Source organism: Pleurodeles waltl, chromosome 10 (genome assembly GCF_031143425.1).
Source record: "Pleurodeles waltl isolate 20211129_DDA chromosome 10, aPleWal1.hap1.20221129, whole genome shotgun sequence".
NCBI lineage: Eukaryota > Metazoa > Chordata > Amphibia > Caudata > Salamandridae > Pleurodeles > Pleurodeles waltl.
This window is the reverse complement of record NC_090449.1, coordinates 316,604,064-316,630,687: the sequence shown is the minus strand read 5'-3', so window position 1 is coordinate 316,630,687 and position 26,624 is coordinate 316,604,064. Positions and strand designations below refer to the sequence as shown.

Below are 26,624 nucleotides of genomic sequence, written 5' to 3'. Positions count from 1 at the left end.
CATAGACTGAATAATAGGGTTAGAACTTTGTAAAGCAGGTGATTTATGAGTATAAAACATTTGCAAACCTGAAGATACCTGTAAAGATTGCTTTTCAATGAGAACCCATAGTGGGGGGTCATCCTGTATTGGCCAAAGATAAACCAATTGCGATAAATGGAGGGCTGTATAGTAATGTTCAATGCATGGTAAACTAAGGCCACCAGATCGCCTGTGAGCAATCAGTTTGGAGATTTTGAGTCTAGGTCTCAGAGATCCCCAAATAAAGGTTTTAATACCTTTGTCAATGTCTCGCAGTATTGATATTTTAACTGTCAAAGGTAACATACCTAAAACATATGTGAAACGAGGCATTATAATCATTTTCACTGCCTGGACTCTACCCCAAAAGGACAGGTTAAGATGGGACCATTTTTCATATTCTGACTTCGATTTAGCAATGAGTGGATCTAAGTTATCTTGAATCATATGTTCTAAACCAGTGTTGATATAAATACCTAGATACTTCAGGCGATCCGCTTTCCATTGAAAATTGTAGCCTAAGATAGCTGCTTTTGTTGTGCCCCGGGACAATGGGAGAGCTTCACTCTTATTCCAATTGACTTTGTATCCAGAAATGTTTGAGAAGTGAGAAATAGTAGACATGAGTGCCGAGAGTGAAGTAGGTAGATCTGTAAGTGTGAGTAATATGTCATCCGCGTATAGAAGTAGTTTTGAGATGCCTGCTGGTGTAGGAATGCCTGCTATTTGTGAACACTGTCTTATTGCTGCAGCCAGTGGTTCAAGTGCAAGAAGAAATAAGAGGGGCGATAAAGGGCAACCCTGGCGGGTACCTCTTTGCACTAAAAAGGTTTTTGAAAGGAAACCCCCACAATTCACTTGTGCAGATGGTGTCTTGTATAACCATTTAACCTTAGAGATAAAATCATCACCTAATCCCAACCTATGCAATGTACGGAACATATAGCTCCATTCAATGCGGTCAAAGGCCTTCTCTGCATCTAAGGATAATGCTACTCCGTCTTCTCCAGCATCCTTGGAAAACCAAAGTATGTGAGCCAAAGTGCGGAGATGGCTACGAGAGTTTCTGCCTGGCATGAATCCAACTTGAGAATTATGTATGAGTTTAGAGATAACTTGTTTGAGTCTTTTGGCAAGAATGGTGGCTAATAGCTTTGAATCTGTATTCAGAAGAGATATCGGACGATAGTCACTGCAGTATAATGGATCTTTCTCAGGTTTGGGAAGGACAGTTATGATAGCTTTATTTGAGAGTGAGGAGAGACTACCAGTTTCCTCTGCTTCTTTATAAGCCTCATAAAGGACATCTATTGCTTCTGGTTTTACCCAACGGTAAAATTCCCCAGGAAAACCATCTTCTCCCGGTGCTTTATTGTATGGGAGACTGGAGATTGCTTGCGCAATTTCATCCTTTGTTATTTCGCCAGTCAGTGTGAGCCGGTCCTGTTCATTGAGACAGGGGAGTGTTATTTTATCAAAGAATTCCTGTTCTTTGAGGAGGTCATCATCAAGTTCTGAACTATATAACTTGGTATAATAATCTGCAAACGTATTAGCTATTGCTTGAGTCTCAGTTATTAATTTACCCTCAGGGTTATATATAGCTGGAATAGCTGTCATAGCTTCTCGCTGTTTTAATCGTGCCGCTAGTAAACGGCCTGCTTTTCCTCCTTGTTCATAATTGCGAGCCTTAAATCTATATAGCATATATTCTGCTTTGGAAGTATATAGTGTATTAAGTTCCATCTTAGCTTTTTCCAATCTGCATCTGGAAGCTTCAGTTGGATTACGAAAATGAGTATGTGTCAGTGTTTTGATATCATTTTCCAAAATGGCCTGTTGTTCTATTCTGCGTTTATTTGTTATGGCAGAATCCCTCATAATTTGTCCCCTAATAGTGGCTTTTGCGGCTGCCCATAAGATTTGTGGAGAAGAAACTGATCCTTTGTTATCTTTCATATAAGTAGTCAAATGTGATTGTAATTGTAACTTTTCTGCCGGTAGTTTGTAGCGCGATATGTTTAATCGCCATGGTTTCCTACAAGGGCGTTTCAGACCCCAATCAAGCTGGAGACTGATAGGAGCGTGATCTGACAGTGCAATTTCTAAAATATCACAATCTAGTACTTGTGGTGTAATAGAATGTGAAATAAGGAAGTAATCTATTCTAGAATGGGAATCATGTACTGTCGAGTGATATGTAAACCCCTTATCTGATGGATGTAGTAAACGCCAGATATCGATCAAACCATGATCTTCTCTGATGTCTCCGAGTATGGCTCTATCTCTACCATGAGTTGTGTCCAGGGGACCTGTTCTGTCTAAGATCACATCTGGCGCAAGATTCCAATTGCCTCCCAAAACTATTCTGGAAATTCCCATTTCTGTTAGAATTCTATTTAGATGAAGGAAAAAGGGGGCTTTAGTCTCAACAGGGGCATAAATGGAACCCACTCCTAATATATTGTTACCAACTTTAAGCTTCGCTAAAACAAATCTACCATCCTCATCTGACCATGACTGAAGTATTTGGCATTGCAGTGTTTTCCGTATTAGAATGGCTACACCACTTTTTCTAGTAGTAGTGTGGGATGTAGCATCTCCTGATATGTGAGAAGGGGATTTGCAGCTGTAAAGAATCTGGCCTACCCAATCTCGTTTTAATTTTTCTGATTCTATATCTGATAGATGAGTCTCCTGGATGAGAGCAATGTCAGTATATTTGGAGGCTAAATAGGAAAGAATTTTCTTCCTTTTAATGTAATTAGTAAAGCCATTGACATTGAGAGAGACAATTTGCATAGGACTTGTCATGATAATGACTAAAAATGTTAGAGTATATTTGTACTGTGTGAAACAGAGTCAAAATGCTAAAAAAAGGGAAAAGGAAGTAGATAAATTATATGGGAATGTGATAATGAGAACTTACTGGAGGGAAAAAAAAAAAAAAAAAAAAAAAACTATCTGGAGTATAGTAAACCTGAAACCAATATGTGGAACTATAATCATAAAATATTGTTAACACTAAACTCTAAATGGTGTAAGTACACCGTTCTAAATGCAAGAATGTAAAAGAACACTGCAGATCAAATAATATGTATCTTTCGTCGGTGGGTCTAAGCCTCAATTCGAAACCCAGACTCTGGAGGGGAGGAAAGGAAAACCACTCATGGTAAATAAATTATAAGAAAAACCCCTCCATGGAGTTATAAAATCTATCCAAGAGAAAATCTGCAAATACAAACACAGTAGGAAATGTACATGGTTATTGAACAGCAATATATGAGGATAGGAAATAAATCATATCCATCAGAATTAATAACTGTAGTAAACCACTAATAACATTATATTAATACATAGCATGTATAAATATACTCATCTAGCTGGATGAAGTGATAGTGGAAGGTTGAGCATCAGTTACTTTATTAAAAGACGTGGGTGACTTTAGAGGTGATCTCGATTTGTCTCTGGGATTTTCCTGTGTGAGTGACTTTACGCAGTGGACTGCTTTATCTCTGTCAAACTGTTTCTTAAAGGTACGGACGTGTAATCTACCGGTGCAATGGCTTTGTGGATCTTTCTGTAATTGAAGCGGACTATTCATAGATGTTTTGACCAGTGGCGTTGAGTCCATATGTTGGTCATCCAAACTGTCCAGGAAGCGTACCAGATCCTCAGGCTCTGTGTAATACCTTGATTTCCCATCCATTGTGATCCACATTGTGGCAGGTTCTAAAAGACCATATTTGATATCCCATTTGCGAAGTCTTGGCCTAAGTTGCAGGAACGCTTTTCGTTTGGCATTGGTTTCAGTGGAGAAGTCTGCAGCAATAAATACTTTATGGCCTTCCAAGTCATACGGACCATGTTTACGAGCAGCTGTTAATATTTGGCGGACCTGTTCATGACGTAAGAGGCATGCTATAATCGATCTAGGTCTAGATTCAAGAGTTGAAGTTGAAGTTCTTGATCGAATTCTGTGAGCTCTCTGCAACTCAAGGGGATGCTCAAAAGATATGTTCAGTAGCCGCGGTATTAACGTTACTAGCAACTTCTTCACATCATTATTGGCTTCCATTTTTTCTGGAATTCCATAAAAACGAATGTTATTTCTTCTGGCCCTGTCTTCCAAATCTATAACTTTTTGTTTTAGGTGCCAGATATCCGGACCCCAATACTCTGCATTATCTAATTTCTCTTCCAAAAAAGTGGTTCTTTGATCTAAAATTTCCACTTTGGTATGAAAAGAGTTTAGATCCATCCGTATTGTCTTCATTTCTGTTGCGAGATCTGAAATTTTTACATCCATAGATCCCAATCTTTGTCCCACGGCAGAGATCTCTTTTAAAATAAGGTCCATAGAAGCAATGTCTTGTGGGGCAGTAGTAGACGTGCCTGGAGGTACAGTGTTCCCTACTATTTGTGTAAACAAAGGCTTTCTATTAGATTTTCCACTGGCCATACTGTTATATTTTAATGTTAGAGAAGACAATAAATAAGTATAGCTTAGTAATCAAATATGATATCTAATTGACTCACAAAGTAGGTAGATATTAACACTGTAAATGGTGACAGATATCTGGGATTTTAAAATTATGGCTATATGTTTTCAAGCAGGTGTCGCTGAGAAACAGTGCACCAGAAATGTTGTGAAGTTTTCGCCTGCCTACCCAAATTCACTTTACCCCCTCTGCTGATATGAATTCCGTTGTTTATGTCATTTCGTATTAGAGCCTGAAAACTCTCTCAGCTGTAGGAATGGTGTACAACACTCACTTGCCAAACTCTATTTACGCCACCCACCTGTAGACAAGAAATTCCTGCGCTTACATAATCACGTAATGGATCCTGAACAGTTAAGTGACGAGAAATACCTCAGAGTTGAGAGTTGTCAGAGGCTTCTCTTAAAGCAGCCTTTTCACTTATCTCACCAGCAGCTGGCTGTGTTTCCTGACAGAATTAGTTTTTGCCACAGACTTCTATCATTTAAAAAAAAAAATGACTGAATGCTTTCAGACAGGTGTCCCTGAGAATCAGTGCATCAGAAATAGCTCACATGTTTTGCCTGCCTGTCCAAATTCACTTTACACCCTCTGCTGATTGGAATTCCAGCATTTACTTAATTGCGTAGCAGACTCTAAACTGTCAAATGAAGAGAAATACCTCAGAAGTGAAAGTCCATATGTTTCCCCTACAGCAGCCTTTCAACTTTTAAGAAAGGGAATGTGTACCTGTGTTGTGGACTGGCTATGGTGATTCTTCCTGGATTTACCAAGAATCACACTATTCCTTAGAGCCTTTTACAATCCCTAACATCTTGCTACTTTCTCAGTAGTAGGATTTTCAGTGTCTGGCTTTGAGGGCTGACTGAGAAAGAAATGCAGTCGTGAACCAGTTCCACTGAAGACTAGTTGTCAAGAGAGATCTGGAGAAAGTCAGAAATCCGGGCTTTGCTAGTGATTTGCAAGCTTCCAGAACTTTAAGGAAGCACCAGAGTGGTTGTCAAACTTCAAGAAACAAAGGACCTCATTCACAAGGCCCTAGCGGCAAACTCTGCCACTGGACCATCATTTTCTTTATGCTCCAGTGGCGCAGTGTGCCGGCCCATATTTACTGGGCCATGCAAGGCCTCGTTATGGACATAGTGGTTCAAGGGAGAGCTACATTGTTAATCAAGGAAGTAAAGGTGAGCCAATAGTGAGCAGTATCTAAACTGATGGGCTTCCTCACTTGGCGACACATGAGAACTCTGTTCTTCTTTGATACCCCTATGGGAAACCCTTTCATCCATAAAACAGTACCATCCCAATGGACAGTGACCTGGAATGCATTGTTTCTTTGTGGGATCATAAGGTGTTGAAAAACATATAGGCCCAGATTTGCTAAGCCTTTGCATCACCTTTGTGTGGTGCAAGGCAGGGCAGGGAAATATAAATGTTTACTCGTGATTTACAAGGCTGTGCACGTCCTTACATGCGTGGCTTGGCGTGGCATTGTAAATGGTATACAACGCATTGGCTTGTGCTCCATTGCATTATATTTCTTAGTGGTAGGCATTCCTTGGTTGGAGTATAGGTGCCCAGACATGAATTTCATGCAATCACAGATTTACAAAGGTTTGTAAAGCTGAAACTGTGTGAAATTGGCATGCCTACCACAAAGAGGCATAACAGGTAGAAATATGTTTATTTCTCCTTGTTACTTCTTTTTTCTATGTGTGATGCTGAATGCATCATACATAGAAATAGAAGTATGCCTCGATGGATTGTTTTTGTGCAGGAATGTATCCTTTTTTGCCCTAAAACAATTGTGCCTGTAACACAGTCACCTTTGCAACATGGTGCAAGGGTGCCCATTTTGGTGCGACACAAATGCGAAAGCGTTAGGAGAGATAGTTGAAGTGTTCCCTATCTTATTAGATGATGCTTTTCTGCTCTCTCCCTTTCATGTAACACAGCACTGCAACTTTGCTTGTTGTCTTGCTTTGTGTGAACTTTTCATAAATATGCCCCAAGGTGCTTACCTGACCTTGATACATTTTTTAACTTTTTGGGGCCAAACTCCTTATACCATAGAGCCGTGTCACCCAGGCTGGGTGAAAAACTCAATCTCAATTGATGTTCTTCAAATTTTCTAAGCCTGAACTGAACTTGTCTTTAAAGGATTTCATGATCCAAAAGAGGTGATCACAAAAAAGAAAATGAAGGATGGAGTCCAGATTTATTTTTTAATCTAACTGCAAACACGTGTCAGGTTAATATAATTAAGGAGTCGATGGTCCTTCCTAGTTAAAAAAGTAGAAAAATAAAGGACTAAGAAATAATTACATTGATGATTCTAGATAAGTGAATAGAAGATGGCTATGTACACGTATGAGGGCAATCCATGCTTGAAAGGGTTTTACAATAATGGTTTAGGAATTATATGATTAATTTGGATTTCCATAGTGTTTGTGACATTAGATTATAAAATGAAATTAATTACTTTAATGTTGCTATTTAAGCATGAGTTTCACATTATTCCTATGAATATGATCACACATTCTTTAAGATTTTGTAAATTTGGTGATTGTATTCATTCAAATTGTGTTATAGGCGATGATGGCCTTTATCACCCACAAGGGTTATAGGTTTGCCTATATAGATCTAATTAACATCCTTAAGACATGATGAGTTTAAAATAAATTTAAAAACGACCAACATAAGATCTTTAGATGTTAACTGGGGTAATTTTTCTGTCAAAAGCAACTGAAGCAACTGTGTCTTTGGTTAGTTCTCATATCCTGAGCAACGACTGCAACAATGAGCAGATAGGCTTAATGCAGCCAGGGAAAAAGATATGTAATGGGTTGTCATTTAATAATATAACACATTGAGTGCAAATAAACACAACAACACTAATGATTCTTGTGAGGTTTATTTTGAACATAAGAGACTGTGGGCTCAGTGGATGAATGCATCCACTCCAGGTTTCTGTGTTTGACCTTATAGTCGCAGGTTCACAAAAGTGGGTCCACTCAGCCTTGCATCCTTTTGATGTAAATAAACTGAGCATCATTGAATTTCGAGACAATAAATATTTGTTATTCAACCTCAGGATGCCCTAACGGATGACAGTGCCCTTTAAAAAGCAAGTTATTTGGAGGGAGGATGACGGAAGAGTCCAAACTAGGATATAGAGATGGTGTGTTCAGCTTCGAAATGGTCTTTGAAGGTTCAATCAAGGGTAGGCTGACCTAAAAGATGTGGCTTAGGAAATGAGATCCTAGCTGAGACTATCTTCTTTATAGAAATAACTTAAATCTAGTTTTAGGGGCCGGCAGATTGCAAAATCTCAACGACCACCTCTGTGCCACATCTTGGCATGCAAACAATTACGGAATGAGAACTGCACCCCTTGCTGTTGTTAAGTGCCAGTTTTTACACCTCACGCCCCCTTCACTCACCACCTTCAAAGAGAAGGAGCAATAGTCCCTTTAAACACACAACTTGCTTATCTCATTATGTGCTGAGCTGATTTATTTATATATCGGAGGTCTTTTGAGACCACCAGAGGTTCTCCTTTGCAGGGAAATGTCTGCAGCCGCAAGCCTTTTATCTCCTTATAAATAGAAAGATATGTGTGATGGGTAAGCAGGCCCCGTGGGACACCATAATCTCCTTCATATGTTGGCAAGGTTGGCCGTGATGTAGCACATTTCAGAGGGAGGGGCTGTGGGGAGGGAGAAGAGGCTCAGAAGTTAGCAAAGCTGAGCAAAGGCACCTCTTTTGTAACTGAAAACCCCGATAGAAGAGCAATCACTGCTAGTGAAAACAGTCACTAAACATATAATTGCGTACAGCCCGCTGTGAACGTTCTTATTGAAGAACAGAGATCAAAACCGCCAGGAAAAAAAGGGGAAACAAATAAAATTCATAAAACAGCGGTGGTGTAAAAGTCTCTCAAGGAAAAAAATACCGAAGTGATGGTTTGACGGTCAGGTTTGTTTTTTATGCCGATTAAAAGGAACAGAAAAAAAGACTTGATATTTCTAGATAACCTCACTAAGGCACCTTACGCCTTTCTCTAAAGGTTCATTTAAAGTATCAGGGACGGAAAAACTTACGATGTTTTGTAACTGTTTTAGTTTAGAGGTTTTCATTTAACACTGACAAAAACATCTGCGACCCCGAATAACAGACGACATGGGGTAGGTAAACCATTCATTCAATAGTTCACATAATGACAACAAGAATACTAGTCGGTGTGGATACATTGGAGCAGCAGTGGGGGGAATGGTAGCTGTGTAATGACTGATTAGAGAGTAGGCAACAGCCTGTGAATATGAGGGGCTCTGTACTTACAGTGGGAAGGGGAAGGCAGCAAACTTAAGCTGAGGTGCAGTAAGGTTTGGCATACAGGTGAGCGTGCAGAGACATCTGGGATACTGATGGGGTACGAGGGGGTTGGTAGCAAGGGGCGAGTGCGAGGAGTAGAGAAAGGTCCAGTGTGATTGGTGGTAGCGGGGTGGGGTGCTGCGTCAGAGCAAGCGGAGAGCCGGCGAATGTCGTTGGGGGTACTTTTCGCGGTGTCTAGTGGTTGGTGATTCACGGGGCCGGTCATCATGTCAGGTGAGCTACAGGAAGTGGTCTTGGAGTGTATCCTAGGCTGCGGAAATGGAGCGCTTAGGAAGACGCCAGGCTTCGTCATAGCGAAGGGTCTCGCTCTCTGCCCTCTCCCACTGCAGCATCCCCCCCCCCCCCCCACCGCCCCCACCGGGCAGCCGCCCAGGGGCCCAGAGACGCGCTCCAGTGAAGAGTAAGGGTTTGCTTGACCAGGGGGACTGCAAGGCGAGCAAAACGCCCCCTCACGTCCGTGTGTTTATTGCACTTGAAGATGACTAGGACTCCAGCTTTCTATGAGTAAGGAGCTCTGTCATCTCCCAGAGTGTGTAGTGAATGGAGCTTCAGTATGTGCTAAGAACCGAATACAACTATCGCATCGTAAGTTTGCAAAAGGTGTTTGCCAGCATGGTCAGCTTAGCAGAGCAGTGGGAAAATAATGATTAAGTTGCTCAGTATCAAGTAGGCCCTGTGTGTAGGGCTGTGAACTGTAGGCTCTTGAAGTGTGAGTTGCGGGATCATCGCTGGGGGAATTCAGCATCTTGTTCCATTCAATGTCCTAAAGTGCCCAATCTAAATCGTTTTCCCATTTGTCTCGTAGTGCCACAAGTGAGATCCCAGTGTGGTCCTTCAGGGCTTTGTGTAGCCTGGTTATCAGGTGTCGACCTGTTCCCAAATGTAATAAGGTGTGTTGCACCAAATGGGTTTGAAGTCCTTGTCCGGAGAGTCCAGAATGTATGGTGCAGGTGTTGGTATGTTAGGTATTGACCCCTGGGGAGGGCATGAGCAGTTATGAGCTAGTCAAAGGAGAGAAGGTGTGTTCCACAAAGAGGTCACCCACTGCGGCCTGGAGAGGTAGGCAAATTTGCTAGAGAATAGAGCCTGGGAAGTGCAGCAGGCCTTGCAATGGGGAACACAGGCGTGTAAGTTGAATGTGGTGTGAAAAGCAGGGGACTCTTTTTAGACACTTGCAGGTGATCTTTACCTGAACTTATTGGGGGCCTGAGAGGCAGCCGTGGGGGGGGGGGAAACTCTGGAGATTGGGCAGGGACAGGAGACCAGATCCATCACATGGATCCCCTATGTAGCACCCTGCCATCCAACGTGAGACCCGTTGAAGCTGAGCTGCCAGGAAATAGGCCTCAAATGAAGGGGCACAAGTTACCGTCGGTGACATATGTTACTCCAGATGTGCTCATCCAGCATTGTATCCAACTCACGGAAGAAGCTCCCAGGGGGAATGGGTACATTGGCGAAATAGTAAAGCAGCTGTGGAAGGGCTATCATTTTATACAGGGCTATTTTCCCCATCCGGGCTAAGAGTAGAGCCTTCCAAAATTGCACCTGTGATTTTTAGGGCTTCTCAGATTGCCGTCAAAGAGGTAGGCTGGAAAGTGATAGATTCATATCGGCATCACTGCTCCAGGTCAACAAGTTACTCCCTAGAAGCACTTTGAGCAGGGCTAAAATGCGGGCGGAATGGGAATACACACAATTTGACTCAATTGACCCAGAGGCTGGCCGCTCTTGTAAACTCCTATAGAATGGTTTGTTTGGGGGTGAGGTTCGAACCGATGTCGCAGATGTAGAGAAGTAAGTCATTTGCTCATAGGGACTTCATATGAATCACACCGTCTAATGGTATCTCCTAATCCTCCCTCTCCTGGAGAAGCCTAATGGCGAGAGGCTCCATGGCTAAGGCGAAGGGCAGGGGGAAATGCAACATCCCTATCTAGTGCATCTCTCCAAAGGAACAGTGGTGAGATCAATTTACTTTGGCAGATCTGGGAGGTGGGGTCGGCATAGAGTAATTTAGTGTATACACGGAGTTGATCACCAATGCCCATGACAGTCAACACTTGGAAGAGATAGTTCCTTTATGCTGTATCGAAGACCTTCTTCTGGTCTAATATTAAGCAAGCGACATGCGGCTACCATGTGGAGGCCTGGCCCATTATGTGGAATAGGCGTAGTATGTTTAGCGACAGGCTGCACTGCCAGACAAAACAATTCAGATCGGAGTGTGCTAAGGTTGGTAATATCTCAGCATACCTCTCTGCTAAGATCTTCCCTACATTCTTAAAGTCCATGCTTAGGATAGTGATTGATCTCTAGCCTAGAGTCGGGTCTTTGTCAGGTTAAGTGTGGAGACCAGGACGGATTCCTTCAGGGATGGGGCCAGTTTCCCGATTTGCAGTGCTTTGTTGTACACCTCAGCTAGTCTGGGTGCCAGTAATGTGATAAAGATGTTATGGTACTCCAGTACTACACCGTCAAGGCCTGGAGTTTTATTACCAGCTAGCATTCGGATGGCATTTTTAATCTCGCGAACATGAACGTGTTCATCCCGGTCATTTCTGAAGGCCGTTGGTATGCATTTAAGGGGAGTTGAGCCAGGAACGTTTCAACTTCATCGGCATGAGAGTGAGGGGCTGCAGCATATACAGAAGAGTAGTAAGTGAAGAATGCGTTAAGGATATAATGTTGTGCATATATCGTGGTGCCAGGGGGAGGGAGGTGAGGTAATCTCCAAGATCGACCCTGAGTGGGTGTCTTAGCGCACTAACAAACCGAGGAGGTGGTCAGATTTGTCCCCCAGATGCTGTATTCTGGCCACATAGGCCCTTAGATTGAAGCAGCGCAGCTGCTCTAGAAGTGAAGCACAATGGGTTTTAGCCTCGGATGGCATGTAGCATTTGGATGTGTCTAGGAATGCAGCTTTTTTCCAGAATGGTCGATCTGTTGGCCGATCTGTTGTTCAGAGCATCCAAGCTCTCTATCTAGTGTCCTAAAGTCTCCCACTATCTCTTGCATGCATACTCTCCTATTGACTACCATAAAAGCATCCCACTCATGCGCTCTAGTGAATGCTATGTTGTTATTTTCTGTGAAGTATTGAGTGATGTGGATGAATTTGGGATTCTCAGAAGGCACAGTCTTCCAGTGTTTCCCAAGGAAGTCCCCAAGCGAGGACCACTTCTAGGATATGGATATCATAGTCAGAGATTATGCGACCTAGGTAGTCTGTGTGCTTGATCGAGCCTACAATGGAGGTAGAGAGAAGTAAGTGGTCGGGTCATATATATAAGATGTGCACCATAGAGTGGAAAGAGTAGACTTGAGAGTGAGGGTTCAGGGAGCTCTATGTGTTCAACAGGGACCATTGGCTAAAGGGCATATGGGTGAGGCGGGGGAATAGGAGGACCGGTAGCAGTTGAGCTGGAGTTCAAGGGTGCAACTGTAGTCACCACCCAGGATCCATGGCGACCCGACTCTATGCGCCAGCACCCCAGATGGTGCTGCCCAAAAAGGTCCCTGATCCCCATTAGGGTCATAGATACTGCCATCGAGGCAGCTGTCTACTATAGCATATTGTCGCTCCTTATCCACAACTGTATCTATGGCCTCAAAGGGGACTCCAGGGCAAATTTAAATTAGAGCCCAGCAGGTGTAGGCCGAGGAGGTGGTGGCTACGAAAAGCTCCCTCCAGCGCTTAGGCAGGCACAGTAACTCTGTTGATGTACTGTGGGTTTCCTGGAGAAATATAATTTGAGCATTTCAGCATTTGATGTGAAAATAGATGGAGTAGCGCTTCCCCAACATATGTATGCCACGGATGTTAAGGGTCAGAAACCTTGTCTTGTCAGGAGGTGCCATGGAGTAGGTAGGTAGGACTGTCCACAAGGGTTACCAGGCTGGTGAAGAGGACATTCACGAGGACCCATCCTGTAGCATTCCTTCTGTGGTGGGAATTTTAGGGAGCACATCCCAGGTCAGGTTGCCGAGTAAGAAACTGTAATGACAGGGGGAGTGAACTGGTAAAACATGTAGAACATACTGCAATGGCACCATGACCAAAATGAGGGGTATTTGGAACCATGAATGAAGATGAGGGGGTGACTTGGAGGTGTGAAGAGCGGATTGAGCATGAGGTGGGCCTGAGCATGGAGTGGGCCTGGATCGAACAGTGGTGTTATCTTGGCTCAGCACCAATGTTAGTGGGAGGAATAAGGGAAGGGAGAGAGGAGGGTAGGAGATTGGTCCATCATTAGAAGGGCCCTTGCTCTCTGCAAGAACTGTTAAGAAATTAGATTGGCTTAGGCTTTCTTAGATGGCTGAGGCCAAGAAGCGGGAGCCTAGCAGGACCAGTAGCTCACCGTGAGGGGTGGACAGAGTCATATTATATTGTTTGCTGTTTGTGGCGTGACCAGTGGTGGCACCTGGGAGACCTGGCAGAGCCTTTCTGTTGCTGTGGATATGTTATCTAAGGTGAAAATGTGGGGTTCTCTTTACCCCTCCGAGGAACTGGCATTATCCCGCAGCTCAGTGTGGTGCCTTACAATCCAGTCTCAGGCATACTTATGTTCAGTAAACAAGAGGGACGTGCCCTCTAGGAGCACTTTAAGTTGAGCGGGGAACAACAAGGAGTATTGAATACTTAGTTCACAAACCTGCTTCTTGGTGCTCAAGAATGATGCTCGATGGTGTAGAACTGCTGGGGTGTAGTCTGGAAACAGAATGATCGACCGGTTTTCAATCTTCAGTGCTCCGGCTTGCCTTGCCGCCCATATGATAGCGTCACACTCTCTCAAGTGAAGGAGTTTAGCAAGCATGTGGCGAGGAGGTGTTCCTGGGAGCATTCGTCTCGTCTGGCCTTAATGGGCCCTCCCCAGTGAGAAAAACTGAGTGAGATTAGAAGCAGGGAAAAAGGAGTGAAACCAGTTCTCCAGGAATGCCAGGGGATCCCAGCCCTCCATACCCACATGTACACCTATGATACAGATGTTACTCCTGTGGGAGCTTCCCTATGAGTCCTCCACCTGCTCTTCAAGTATCCTCGCTTGGTTCTGGAGGTCCACGAGCCAGCATTGGTCAGTGGATACCTGCGGTTGTAGTGTTGACAGCGCCTCTTCTCCGTTCAACACTCTATTGGAGAGTTTGCAGTGGTCAGCCCTCAGAAAGCCCAGTTCACCTACCAAAGAGCCTATCTTTTATTCCATGGAGATTCAGAAATGTTCAATGGCCACGAGGAGTTCATCGAACTTGTCGTCTGGCGGCAGCAGACTCCCTGACGAGTTTTCAGGAAGAAGAGTTTCCAGCGCGGTTGTTCATGAACCAACAGTTGCAAGCGCCGATGTGGGTGTAGTGGACGTTAGGAGGCCCATGAGGCTTATCAGGGTGATGCGATGAGTGATAGAGGGGGAGTCTCACGTCCAGAGGGTGTCTGGTGAGTGGAGAAGTAATAGATGGTGGGCTCTGTCTGTAGGGTGAAAAGTCATTGTCTTTCACTAGTGAGGTTCTTACTGGTGTCCCGGCCGGGGAAAGATGAGGGGCTGCTGTGCAGTGGGAAACACCCGGGAGGTGTCAAGATGGATCAGTACTAGGTGAAGTGCGTGTTTGGAGCCCTGGCAGCCCCTTTCAGGGAGTCCCACATAAAAAGGCGAGTCACATGGGGGAGTGGGCTGTGCGGATTGTCCTCCGGGTCCCCCCTGTGCCAGGGGAGCAAGTTGTGTTGGTATCTCACCCCTCAGACATTGGCAGTCAGTGAAGGTCTCCTCCTCAGACCCCCACCTCCTCCATCCCCTAGTCATGCAGCAAACCTCACCTCCTCCTGTGAGGTTGCAGGAGGGGCCTTCTGCATCCCCCATGCCTCCAGTCGCTCAGCGAGGTGGCAAAATCAGTGGGTGGCTTCCTAGGACATCACCTGGTCACCTCGTGCCCCAGGATTCCAGAGGCAAGTGGACGTATGTGGTTATTGCTACTTTCAAGCCCTCCAGGGTGAGGCTGCGGCATGTAGGGGGGTCAGGAAATGCTGGGTTTGGGGTCCGAAAGTGCATGTGGGCCAACCGTCCCCACACCCATCATTGGCAGTTGCTGACAGGAGAAGGGGGCTATCCAATGTGTGGGAGAAGCTACCCAGGCTGCGCCTCCTCTCCCTCACACCAACTCTCACCTCCGATGCAGATAAACTCTGGGCCATCCTGGAAAAGATTTAAGCCTTAAAGTCACTACTGGAAAGTAGGTAGGCCGCTGGACTTTGGAAGGCTGTGTGATGCAGACCTCCTCTGCTCTTCATGGTGTTCCGGCGTCGGTGAGGGATCCTGCCACGTCATTGTACCACCAGTGAGGCTTCCCCCTCACACGACCTAATAAGTACAGTATGTGCAGCAGTGTTGCATAGGACACATCACCAATACACAGAACAAGTACCGTATTTGCGGCAGCACTGCATTGAGCAAATACGTAGTGCAGCCTTCCCTCAGATGACAGAATAATTACAGTTTGGGCAGCAGTGCTGCACAGGGCACATCAGTAGTGCACAAGTAAGTACAGTATGGGCAGCAGCACTGCATTGGTCACGTAAGTAGTGCAGTCTTCCTTTACACTAATGGAATAAGTACAGTTTGGGTAAGAGAACTGCATAAAACACATAAGTAGTGCACAGAATAAGTACAATATTTGCAGAAGAACTGCATAGGCCCAATCAATAGTGCAGCCTTCCCTTACACACTTAGAATAAGTATAGTGTGTGCGTTAGCACTGCACAGATCACATCAGTAGTACAGCTTTCCCTCACACCCACAGAATCAGTACAGTATGGGCAGCTGCACCGGAAGCATCCCTATGAGAGCAGGGCATGTAGTTTCAGTCAGCAGTAGCAATCGCTTATCTCAAAGAGGCAGAAAAAGTACATTTAGAGAGGGCTATGAAGAACTGTGTTGACGTGTGTTGGGACACTGGGTCAGTGGGTTGGGGATTTAGAGAGCAATGTTTTCGGGAAATATGAAGGAGATCTAAAAGTAACAGTGAGTGCCAATATTTAGTTGGTTTACCCACCCTTCCCAATAGTACTGAAATTGTCAGTTTCTTGTGGCATCAAAAGTGATTTTGAATTTACAGTCATCGAGCCTCTAACTAGAGCTGCATACACAGGAGGGACACTCCTGAGGTTGTCTTACTTGACTGTCTTTTCTAGTATAGAAAGGAAGCTATTAGATTTTGCATCAACTTTCTCAATTTTTCAAAGAAAAATTCTAGGTGATGAGCACCAGCACTCATTTTTCGGGCCTGGATTTATTTTTCATCATTAGATTTTGATTATAAGAAAGGCAAAAGAGGGAGAATGAAGGAGGGAGATACAGAAAGGAAAACAGCGAAATGAGAAAAAAAGCAGGGATGAAAAAGGTGGAAGCAAAACTAGGCCGTCTTGGAATTCAGCAGCCTTAGCATTTGGTTGCAACAGTGATCTCAGAAAACATTTGGGCCCCTGCACATAATACTTTACCAAGTAAGCACTGCCAAAGAACTATGCACCGCTTGTTCAATGGTATAGACTCTATTGTGCTCATTGTCTTTAAGATGTTATTGTTATTTTTCTACTTACAGTGCCTTGACTCATAAAAGAGGCTTTGGGGAAAGTGTGCATAAGACTGAAGAGTACAGGACTTACCTTTAGCAAAGTGAAAGGTGGCCTGCACTAAGAGCAAAATGAATAACATTTTTATGGATGAGATCTTTAGTATAAATTATCAAAGTAACTATTAAGTACCTCATCCTAAAACAAACCCCAATTCATTTCATTGTGTGGTTTATACCAACAGTACTATGGAAAATATGTTTGTTTAAAAGATAAGGTGGACCGTCTCAAGGGGGAGGGGTTGTAATTTCAACAGAGGAATAAAAATAAAATGCCTTATGCAGCATTTCCTCACTAGGACTCTTAGGGGCATATTTATACTTTGTTGGCACCAGATTTGCATCATTTTTTTTATGCAAATCCGGCGCAAACTTAACTCCAAATTTATATTTTTATGCTAGACCCGTCGAGCGTCAAAATATTGGAGTTAACGTAATTTTTTGCCTGTGGAAAACTACCTTGCGTCAATGAGATGCAAGGTAGGTGTTCCCGGGCAAAAAATGACTCTAAGGCCTTTGCGCCTTATTTATCCTCCCGTGCAAAAATCACGCACGGGAGGAGGAGCACCTTAAATAATGGTGCTAAGCCTAGTTAGCGCCATTATTTAACGCCTGGGTCAGGGCAGGCATCAGGAGACCTGTGGGCCATTTTCCATGGTCAGAGGCCATGGAAACAGCCCACAGGTGCCCTTCCCTGCACCCAGGGACACCCCCACCCACACCTGGAGGACACCTAAGGATAGGGGGGACCCATGCCAGGTAAGTCTTTTTTTTCTTAAGTGCCATAGGCGGCTCCTAACTTGGGTCCCCCTACATGCCACTGTGCCCAATAGCCATGCCCAGGGGACACAAGTCCCCTGGGTATGGACATTGGGCAGGGGGGCATGACTCCTGTCTTTACTAAGACAGGAGTCATGCCCATGGGGGTTGTGCATCAGAAAATGACAGGTCAGAGTCATTTTTCTGACTCTAACCTGACTAGCCCCATTCTTTGACGCACAGCCTCCTGTTTCTCCTGCGCCTCCCCCACCCGGTTAGTATCATTTATTTTGACGCTAATCGGGCCTTACCGCCGGCTAGCGTCATTCCTTAAATATGATGCCTGGTTTTTGTCCAGGAATGGCGTTTGCCTGCAGTAAACTTTTTGACGCAAACCTGCGCTAACGCAGGTTTGCATCAAAAAGTATAAATCAGGGCCTTATTATGAGAGGCCTGTTTATTCTGCCCATTGAATTACAGGTAGTTTATGTTTCAAGCAGAGATATCAGCTGCTGAAAGAGTGACAGAAAAGAATGGGAAAAATAAGTGATAATTGGGGGCGAAACACAGACTCCTGCATGTTATTGCCCAAAATATTAAAATCCTCATAATTTCCAGCCCCCCGCCCCCATAATTACAGGGAATCAAATGACACCAGTAATGGTAATTGAAAGGGGAATAACGGAGAATGGGGGGTGGGATTCAATGGAGTTTAACAAGTCCCTTGTAAGGTAGGCCTAGATGGTTGCGTTCACAAACCATTAAACTGATACTGACTCCCAAAGTGAGGTATATCCCATACACAAAGTGGAAACATTGGACACCTTCCACATTCTGAATGTACATGTAAAATCAACGTGTTTTTTTTAAAACAGCTTCTGTCCTAGGAGCAGTATGTTAGATTTATAGGGGAAAACAGTAGGGTGTGTATTGATGTTTGGGATTCCATCAAAGTAATAACAACATTTAATATAAATATTTTTTTCAATGTAATACACTTTCTACACAAAATTATGCTAGGCAATAAGGGAAGAGGGTGCGGTGAGTATTACAATTATTGATTATATTTTGTACAGAAATTAGTATTTTTACACTCAATTACTAACCCTAACTAATACTAAGGTTTTTTTCTTTTGATTTTTTAAAAATAAATATTAAAAAAAAAATTAAGAAGGAGATGTAAGGGTGAGAATTAATTTGTAAAATGAATTACAATTATATATAAATTAACAAAACATTAAATGTAAACTTTTCAGATTTTGTACATAATGTTTCAAAATTATATGGGTGTGTACAGTTTGAAATACATATATAGGTAACTATATAGTTATATATTTATTTATCAACACTTTAAAATTAAATATAATAACTACACCTAGAAATAACAATACTTTAAAATGCATACATTTTGGTATGAATTATTTATTACTACATTTTAGAATTTAAAACATGAAGGAAACACATTTTGTAATTTTTGTTTTTATTATTTAAATATAAAAAACATAAAACATTTGTATACAATTTTACATTAGGGAGTACAATTTTTAATAGACAAAACATTTTCTTACAATGTTTGAATGGACTTGAATTTCATTGTTCTCATTTAAATAATTGGTCTTTTATTCATTTCTTAACTGTGGCCATTTTTTATAAATAGATTATTTTATCATCACTTTCATTAGTGCAAGTATGCAGTCAAGAACTGAAGAATGCTGCTGGGTTGTGTAGGTAAGGGTAATTAGTGGTTAATCTATAGCAAGGACAGAATAAGGGAGGTTATGTAGTGTAAGTTAATATTATCAATGATGTATGTGTGTGTTTTGCTTTGTTACATTCCTATACTGGTTGCCAAAGAAGATACCTACTGGTCATATATTTTATGCAGTGTTTACTTTTTGTTATTTTGCATTATATATTTCTTTTCTCACAAAAAAAGGCGGATGTTTTCTTTTTTAATATAATATTGCATTCTGAACCCTATTTTTCTTTTCAGTCTCTTTTAACAGGTTCTCCTGTGTTAATATCTTTTGGTCTTTTAGTGAGAAAAAGTAATATATTTGTGTTTTTGTATGGTTTATCATTGTGGACTACTTCTGGCTATTTCAAAAGATGGTTGTTTGAATAGTATATAGGTGGTTTCCTAGATCAATGCTTAATTGCACCCACCTACAGTTTTCTCTTCTAATTTTTTTAATTACTTAAAAAAAAAAAATGTTTACAGGTTCGGACTTTCTCGGATTTCATATAGATGATATATGGTTTAATTGTGAATTGTCTGTTCAGGTGACTAGAGGATTTGCCAAATCTATTGAACACTTGAAAATAGAAGACTTCTTCAGGTAGGAGCTAAAATACTTTGGGGCTCATTTACAAGGTCTGTGCGCCACTGTAGTATCATTTTTTCCATGCTACGGTGGTGTAAAACAGTTCTCCATCACGGGCCATATTTACAAACTGGTGCTTTGTCATCATTGCACCATTTTGTAAACCCTTGTGCCACAATCTACCTTCTCCAGGTATAATGTATACAAGGGAGGCATTCTCCTGCATGGAAGCCATCTGCAACCACACCTATTTAAATAGCCAATTCATGTTAGTTCAATTTTTTTTGTAAAGGTGCTAATTTTTCTTCATTTTGGTAATAATATTGTTATGGAATAATTGCTATATAGAAGTTGTTTACATGTTCAGGAGTTAAAAAGCTAACACTATTAAGTGTTTGAGCTCAATCTTGAGCTTACTGTCAGACATGTAATCTCCAGCTAAGGAGGTTTTTTTGTATTTTACACCAGATGGGTGGAAAAAAGCATCCTTGGATTTGTATTCCAGGGAATAGTTCCTTTTTTGTCGAATTTTTCAAAATCAATTATTATTGTCACATTAATTCGAATATGTTTTTATTTAATAATTGATAAAAATCTGAAGTATGTGGAGGACTCTTTTTCTTGCAGTAATGTACGTATACATAGTATCGTTCTTAATCATGGCATGCATAGTGCAAATTTAGGTGAATGAATGGGGTGGTTTTAAACATCCCATCCATTGCCCAAGTTTCACTCTCTTCTAGGGTTATGAGGTAGTGGAGAGTAATCAATATTAGTACTTTTTAGGGCTATGTTTATTACTTAAACAAAATGGCTCATGATTGAATGTGCCAGTTAGTTTAGGTCATGTTAGGATGTAACTGAAAGGTTTAGGTTGGGTAGGTAGTGTTTTATTTACCAGTCGTTTTCTGCTAATCATGTGTTTTAAATTTGGGATGGTGGGTAGGTTTATGGCAACATGCATAGCAATGTTGTTTGATACCTCACTTGATACTGATCTAGTGGTCTCAATGCCTCTTTCTTCCTACCTTGTTGTGGAGGAAGAGTGGTTATATTCAGTGAATCTCCTAGCATGGTCTCCAACAGAAACTGCTCTGCATCTGTAAATAGCTTAAAGTAATTCACACATCTCCAGTAAGTTTTGGGATCAGTGTTCCTGTCCATATAATACATGTAACCATGGAATTTTAATAATTGTTTTCCGCCTTTGAACTGAACCAAGTTGGCTAGAGGCATGCTTTCCACCGTAAAACCTTTTAAAAAATGAAATGGTTATTAATATAATGTTTAATTAAACACTGTGACATTTATTTATTTTTGAGTCTGCAGGATATGAATGTAAATGTTCCTATCTACAGGAAAAAAACAACTAATGTTTATTTTAAAATGTCTCTGTTTTGATGTGTTCCATTTCCTCTTAGGGAAGAAAAATATTTATGTTAATCTGTTTTAACAACCAATGCTTAATTTTTTCTGAAAACAAGTCTTGTTATAATTGTGCTCTGTTGTTTTACTTACAAAAGTAATTTACTGATGGTTTTGCTTTAATGGTTGCTGTAAGGAGTAAAATAATTAGAGTTTGTTTAAGTCGGTGTAACAGTGTTGACATTTATCTTTTGCCTAGGGTTAAATAGTCCTCTAGGTGAAGTCGTTTTTTTTCTTGGGAATTTATTAATCTTCCATATTATCTGAAATGTTTTTTAAAATGTTATTTTTTTGCTTTCCTAATTTGCTTGAGTTTTATATATTTGGGTACTAGTTTTGTATATAACATATGGTGTTCTTACCCCTTTTTGCTGGTACATGGCACTCTCTTATGAACTATTGAGCATTGTGCTCTCTTTACAGTCACTTGAATGATCACAAAAAGGTAGCTGTCTCTACATATAATATTTTGAAGGTTTCATTACACTTTCAAACAAAACTTTCTTTTAACTCAATATTTTTAAAAGAAGCATTCATGGCTAAATGTGTATTTTTGTTCAAACAATATTAATAGCATGTTTGGACTTCCTGTCCAGTAACTTTTGCATGCCATTTCTGGTTGGGCAATTTTTAAAATCATTTCGGTAGTAATGTTTTGAGTTTCATATCGTTTAAAAATATTTGTATAAACTATGTTTTCTATAAAATCATTTATAAATATGAATGTTGAGTCAAGATACTATTTTGTAGTAAAGGCTTGCATGGTAAAGGACTATTACATAGGTATTAATGTATTTGCATGATAGGGCTACTCTTGGTAAAAACAGCATTGTCAGAGCATGCATTGTAAAGACATGCAGAGCAAAATCTGATACTCATAAGAAACAGACAATAATCAGCATGTTACAGTAACATTCTTAATAACAATCAAAAGTAACTACTAAGGACTTGGACCCAACCAGTGTTCTGAGACCAAAGGGGATGAAGGATTAAAGGGGGATTGTGGCAATAGCATCAGTTATGGTTAGGATCCAGTAGTAAACCCTAAACCAGTGCAGCAACTACAGCCAAAGATGCCACATGCAATCCATAGTGTAGAATAGGTGCTGACAACTCATATAATATAGCCCGCCGTAGTGGGTAGACCGGCCATTAAAGGACTGAGCCAAAGGCGAAGGCATTTAACAGGGGAGTGTGCCTTAAATGGCCAGCCCAGCTACTGTGGGCTATAAGACTATTAGAATAGTCCGCCACTAGAGGGCAGAATTTTCTAATAAATAAAATAAAGGCTTCATGGAACTCGAGGGGATTGAAATCCCCTCAGGCTACGTGAGGCCTTTGTTCACAGCTGTTGCTGTGAGACATACATTGGAATGTTGGAGCTCCGGGCTTTAACCAGCCATTAGACGCCCAGGGCACTCCATTGTCTTCAATGAAACTTCTAACATTCCAATAATATACAAATATGCAGAGGTTAGGAATGCCATCACCAACTATACAAAATATTAGTCTTAAATCAATGGCTCATAATGGAGATAGTTGTATATATGATAGTAATGTACCATGAAAACTATTCCATGAATTCTTGTTTACTTAGGGCAGGGTTCAGCCTATTTGAGTGCCAATGTCCGCTCTCCTTTGTTACTGCAGGTTATGTTCTCTAAGCTGGAATATTGTTTCTGAAGTTTGCTTACCCAATAACTTTGAGACCCTTGGAATTGCAAGTGGCAGAATTTCACCCAGAGTTATTACTTTGGGTGAAATTCCACTACTTGTAACAAGTGCCCAAGCTTTTTTTTGCAACTACAATGAAAAAATATTTCTCCAATGTCACACATCTGGACAAAAAAAAAAAACTGGACCATATCTTTTTTTGTTCTGGTCATACAGACAGCTGCCAGTTTGTGATGCTTCTTTTGAGGTTTTCCGTAGTACTTAAATTGCTGTTAAAGGTAGCTGGGTTAACCAGGCCTTTTCACCATAATGATCTCTGAATGCTGCTCTTGCTCCTTCATTAACATTATTGGACTGTATTCTATTGCATGTATGAGTTTGTACAAATGCTCTTAGGGGCTTTCTTTCCATATTTACTTCATATGTTCCCCTTAATATTGATGTGCATGTTGGTAATGAATTTACTGGCCAACATCCCAGGTCAGTGCTTTCAAGACTGTTTAACTAATTTGAACTATTATACTTTGAATCTTTCTCCAAGGCAGACCAAGTTGTATATCAGTCTCATTGCTAATAACTGTTCTTTTGAATGCCGGATACAAGTAAAGCAAAGGGAACATTTCCATGCTGTAGCTAAATGAATGGATATAATCTTTGAGGAATATGATGTAATTGTTTACAGTCACTGGCACCAGTGATAGATGCTTCAAAAATGTATTCCATGTGATGTTCAAGGAATTAAATAGGCTGTTCACCTCTAGCTGGGACCCACAAGCAGCATTTGTGACTAATTTGCCAGGTAGGTCTACCTAGCAGTTTCCAACGAGTAAGCACCATTCATCTGAGGAGGGCAACAACTGCAGTTTTCAGCTACCAAACATTCAGAACAATCTTCCTGATGTGCTTTTCCCAGTTTTTGTAGTCTTAAAATCTAGTCCATAGGTAGTGGTATGTTTTAACTCAAATAACAACCTATTTTTGAGTTCATGTTTTTCATGTTATTGGTCTTTGTTATGTTGGTGGTCATCACCACAAAATTAGGCATTTTGGTGCTAATATGAATGTCTTTATCCTAACACGACATTCCAAAATAATGTAAAAGTTGATGGAGGGCATTATGGGTTATTGCAAATAGTACAAAATCACCCACAAATACCAGTATTAAAAACCCAGATGTTTGGTAACACCATCGCCTTTGAGACATTTTTTTGCGCTCCAGCAGAACCTTTTCAACATTGCCTTGTTGTTCGTAACAAGACAACAATTCCATGACTGCGGCACTTTAGATACAAAAAGATTTTTGTATTTAATAAAACAATCCTTCTACAGAAGTTTATAGAATTTCCACCTGTCAGAACTCCATACATAACTACACACTTAAACTCACATTATTGGATTAAACACTTATTTGCATCACACACATAGGTCGGCACAAGAGGACTGACTTTTGCTCGCTCTAAACATTGCCTAATGACACACAAAGTCCCACTGGCACTATGCCATGACATCCAAGCACACATAAACACATTCAGAAGCTCTCTGCCAAAAGGTTGATACTTCAAACCTCTTCCTAATGAGAGTCCTTGTATTCTGAGACAGCACCATGCCTTGGTGTGAGACAACTGGTTAACCATTTAGGTTAACAGTTTTTTAGCCCTCTTCTTACTCTGAGGTCAAAAAGGACTAAACACTCACCTGAATGTTCATTTTAAGTCACACCTGTTTCAGTGCGTGTGCTGCAGACAATCTCGATTGTGAGTGTTATTGTACACAATAAGGAGCTCGCACTGCAACTATTGCTTACCATTCATTGGCTTAATAGTCACTCTTATTTGCTGCCTTCTAAATGGTCAGCATGTGCCAGCTTCACCTCCTCTTCTGTTGGCTGGAGCATGGGCCAAGACTGATTGGTTCACCTTAATTGCTGTTCTTCCAATGACGGCACTGTGATTGAGGTACTATTTTTATTTTGTACACTCTGTTGTTTTACTCCCCTCTTTATGCCCATCCCCCACGATCACCCTGGTGCTCCCTGGGCACCTTGGCCGTAACTGTGTGAAAATATAAGGTGATGAATGAAGTGCAGATTTTTTTTATATATATATATATTTATATATATATATTTTTTTTTTTACAATGTAAGAATTTTATTCACGATTATTCAAGACCATCACGAGGTAGCATGTGCATTTTGTTTGGTAGCCCATGGATAATGCAGATAAAACATTGTCAGCATTAAAGACTATTGTTAATTGGACCCATTCCCTTCCTGACTAATCAGAGGTCTTCATTATAAAGCTAGGATATTGTATTTGCTCTGAAAAGTGTACTTCTCACAAACTGCTATACAACATTTGATATCAGATGTAACATTTCTCAGAGTCATCTGCATTACCTGTTGTTCTTGGTGACAAATTATTTTTTTTGTCATGTGTTGATTATCAATCCTATATTTTACAGTTCTCTGACGTTGGTTGCATTTAAATAGCTTTTTGGCTGAGCTGACAAACCAAAAGTACCCCTACCTGGAGAGACGCTTTAGTAGGAAAGAAAACGAGAGAAAATCAAGAGCTGGCATTGTGACAGCTGAATAGATCATGGGCCCATATATATGTAAAGAAACTGAATGGATTTCAATGTCTCGATTCAGTGGATTGGATAATCACCTTTGGATCAAAGCATATTATTCTTCCTAGATTCCAGGGTGAGCTGGTACACCCAGCTATTGGCATCATTATGCCGAACAAATCCCTTTTCACAAGAGTTGGGCATTATTGGTCACACCTGTTTTCCACGATTCACAGCTCAGTGGTCAAGGCAACATGTGAGTTTGGTCCCAGACACGACATCTAAGCACTGGTAGTCCTGGATTAAGAGAACCGTGTGTGTCCCAGAGCACCTCGCACAAACACAATATATCATATGCTGTTCCAGTGCATCTCTAGACAGCAGTTAAGCAGGCATGGGGATATGCTTACAGGTTCATGATTCAGGTGATGACATTTGCCGAACATGTTAGTCGTGCAATAGATACCTGACTACAAATATAGTAAGAATATTACTTGGAATTATGAGTTGCAAGCAACTGGGTCATGAGTCTGAAACTCTTCCAATCCCCACTAGCACAAAAGGGTAAATAAGGGTGCAGCCTTCTTCCTAAATAGCCCCGTTCAGAAACTTAGCAGCCACTAGGAGTGTGAAGGCGAGGTGGGTTGAAACTTGGCCTGAGTTCTTAGCAAAAAACTCTGCTACTTTAACGGTGGGTTTTCCCTCCCATCACTGACCTCGAACCACATTTGCATGCAGAGTCCACTGCCCCATGTGTAGGTGGTGTACTTGTAAGAGTTACTCCAATTTTTCACACACAGGCCAGAAGCCTGTGGAAACACGTCGATGAACTTCACACATGTAGCTCCCTCTGGACAACGGTTAACTCCGGTTGTCCAGTGCCAGCCTTTGTGCCAGTTTTCTTTGCAGGTGTAGTCTTGTTTGCAATCCTGCCACCAGGTGTCGCAGTCCTCCTTGCAGAAAGGCCTGTCGAGGATTCGCTCCTTTCGCCAGCTGCTGTCTACTGCTTGGATCCAGGGTCCAAGGTTTGGAGAGCGCTCGTAGAAGCAGGTATCCTGGATGAAATGTTTCTTGCAGCGGTCACTCATTCCCCTGCAATGGTTCCAGTTGAAGTTGTACAGAAATGATTGGTCGTTGTGGGCCTCCTCGCTGGTGTTTGCTGTACAACAGTCATTGTCCTTGCAAGGAGCACATTGTCTGTACATCGCTCCCTCTTTTCCCGGCGACACTTTCTGGTACTTTCTGGTGCTTTCCATCCAGATGTTTAGCATGTCATCTTTGACACCAGCCACACTTGCAGCGAAGACCCATGACTCATCACCACAACATCTTATAT

The 26,624-nt window shown here is 41.7% G+C and overlaps 1 protein-coding gene and 1 long non-coding RNA gene across 2 annotated transcripts in view; one reads left to right on the top strand and one right to left on the bottom strand.

Annotated features, from left to right (window-relative positions):
* The window catches only part of LOC138261506 (ankyrin repeat and fibronectin type-III domain-containing protein 1-like), a 1,513,685-nt gene that overhangs the window by 1,015,244 nt on the left and 471,817 nt on the right, over positions 1-26,624 (bottom strand). The gene's annotated exons all lie outside the window — the stretch shown is intronic.
* Positions 9,080-26,624, top strand: part of LOC138260756 (uncharacterized) — a 53,896-nt gene continuing 36,351 nt past the window's right edge. The window contains exons 1-2 of the long non-coding RNA XR_011198965.1: positions 9,080-9,131; positions 19,581-19,636. This is a non-coding gene — a long non-coding RNA (uncharacterized lncRNA). The remainder of the gene's footprint in view (positions 9,132-19,580; positions 19,637-26,624) is intronic.